Source organism: Pristiophorus japonicus, unplaced genomic scaffold, assembly GCF_044704955.1.
Source record: "Pristiophorus japonicus isolate sPriJap1 unplaced genomic scaffold, sPriJap1.hap1 HAP1_SCAFFOLD_75, whole genome shotgun sequence".
Lineage (NCBI taxonomy): Eukaryota > Metazoa > Chordata > Chondrichthyes > Pristiophoridae > Pristiophorus > Pristiophorus japonicus.
Window position 1 is genome coordinate 2160539 of NW_027254666.1, and position 2717 is coordinate 2163255.

Sequence of the window (2717 nt, forward strand, 5' to 3'; positions counted from 1 at the left end):
ACAAAACACTGGCTACACCACAGCTGGAGTACTGCGTGCAGTTCTGGTCACCACATTACAGGAAAGATGTGATTTCACTGGAAAGGGTGCAGAGGAGATTTACTAGAATGTTGCCTGGTCTGGAGAATTTTGGCTATGAGGATAGTTTGGAGATGCTGAATCTGTTTTCTTTGCAACAGAGGCATCTGAGTGGAGACCGGGTTGAGGTGTATAAAATTGAGGGACCTGGATAGAATGGATAGGAAGGTCCTGTTTCCCTTGGCAGAGGGGTCAACAACCAAGGGGCGTACAATTAAAGTAATTGGGGGAGGTTTAGAGGAGATATGAGGGGACATTTCATCACCCAGAGGGTGGTGGGGGTCTGGAACTCAATGCCTGAAAGGGTGGTAGAGGGAGGGACCCTCACCACATTTAAAAGATACGTGGATGTGCACTTAAAGTGCCGCAACCTACAGAGCTCTGGACCGAGAGCTGGAAAGTGGGATTAGGCTGGATAGCTCTTGGTTGGCTGGCGGGGACACGATGGGCTGAAATGGCCTCACTCTGTGCTGAAACTTTCTGATTCTATGATTCTATTAATATAGATATATATATATATATAAAATATATACCATTATCGTAATTTTTCCTTGGTGGTCGAGTGGTTAAGATCCCGAGCACGAACCCTCTTTCTGACCAGCTGAGATTTCCAGCAATTCTGTTTTTATTTGTGATTTATGGATTGAGTCGGCACAACTAGAGCTTTCTGATCCAGAAGATTCGGGGGTTGCGTTAATTTGGGAGTTTAACGACTTTGAAAGGAACATTTTTGACTTGTGCAGCTTCATTCAGAGAAATATTTGTGAAATGATTTTTTCACAGAACGGGATTCAGAATTACACCTTCTGGCTTAACACTTCTCTCTGGGCTGGAAATTAAGCAGCAATTTCTGTAGTGTAGTGGTTATCACGTTTGTCTCACACACAAAAGGTCCCTAGTTCGAGCCTGGGTGGAAACATCATTTTAGAATATATTTGCTGTGAATTAAATTGAACAAAAGTACCACCGTTCCTTGTCTTGTGAGAATGAACATTTTAAAGCCATCTTCTAAAATGCAGAGTCTGTTATGTCAGATAGGGTGTAAAATGTCATCGATGATTAAAGCTCCTGAAAGTCTTACAGTTCAGTTATTGAAGTATCAATTGTCCCTCAGTAACCATTCTGCTAAACAATACGGGCGGGAACATAAACTTGCTGTGGATGAACAATAAGAGGTGAGTTTAGTTTCCTGGCAAATGCTGCCTGACCTGCTGAGATTTCCAGCATTTGCTGTTTTTATTTGCTATTTATTCTCCTGGCAAAGGACATTTGCTCTTTATTTCACTTCAATAAATGGATAACTTTCAGTGAGAGAAAACATATCCACCGGGAACCTTTCGTGTGTGAGGCCAACGTGATATCCGCTACACTCCAGCCCATCAAAGGGCAAGAAACGACTGAATATAAAGGATGAGCTAACAAATATCAGGGGCAGTGCAGTCTGGTCAATGTCAAACCCTCCTTTCTTATTCAGCAGAGGCATGAACGGGAGACAGACGCCACAAAATTTAATTAAAGACAAAAATACTAGTAACACTTCCAAATCTTTTCACTGTAAAATTCTTGCACTTTATTTGAAATCTTACTGCGTTGAATCTGAAAATGAGCACCGTGGGATTTTATCTTCACTACTGATTCTATTTTCTTTGCAATGTAGGAATAACATCCTTGCGATCCCTGACTCGAACGATGACATAGTCGAGCAGGTGCCAGTGTTTGGAGTGAGATTGTTGCCACAATGACTTGTATTTGTCACACTGGCGGAATAAGTTGTTGGTGATGACAAGTTCATGTTCTAGACATTTTGTCAGGAGTAGGGTACCGCTGGAGTTGGCTTTCCCTACCCACCCTCTGCAAATCACGTCTCCCCAGAGGGCTGTGTCCTTGCCGACCCTGGCATTGAAGTCACCGAGAAGGATCAGTTTGTCACCCACGAGGAAAAGAGTGTTTGAAGACCAGTCCCTCAAAACTGCCACCAAGCTCATGGTCTACAGGGCTGTAGTAATACCCGCCCTCCTGTGTGGCTCAGAGACATGAACCATGTACAGTAGGCACCTCAAGTCGCTGGAGAAATACCACCAACGATGTTTCCGCAAGATCCTACATAAACCCTGGGAGGACAGACGCACCATCATTAGCGTCCTCGACCAGGCCAACATTCCCAGTATAGAAGCACTGACCACGCTTGATCAGCTCCACTGGGCAGGCCACATAGTCCATACGCCAGACACAAATGTCCTAAAGCAAGCGCTCTACCCGGAACTCCTTCACGGCAAATGAGCCAAAGGTGGGCAGCGGAAACATTGCAAGCCTACCTGCAAAACCTTCCTGATAAAGTGCAACATCCCCACCGACACCTGGGAAACCCTGGCCAAAGTCTGTCCTCAGTGAAGGAAGCACATCCGGGAGGGCGCTGGGCATCTTGATTCTCGTCTCCAAGAGCATGCAGAAATCAAGCGCAGGCAGCAGAAAGAATGTGCGGAAAACTAGTCCCACCCACCCCTTCCCTTAACAACTATCTTCCCCACCTGTGACAGAGACTGTGATCCTCATATTGGACTGTTCAGACTCCTAAGAACTCATGTTAAGAGTAGAAACATAGAAATATAGAAACATTGAAATTTACAGAGCAGAAGGAG

General features: G+C 44.8%; 1 non-coding gene across 1 annotated transcript; it reads left to right on the forward strand.

The window, feature by feature from the left end:
• Positions 1–924: 924 nt before the first annotated feature.
• trnav-cac (transfer RNA valine (anticodon CAC)) lies at positions 925–997 on the forward strand. Its single transcript has one exon. It is a non-coding gene; the product is annotated as a tRNA-Val (tRNA).
• The last annotated feature ends 1720 nt before the right edge of the window (positions 998–2717 follow it).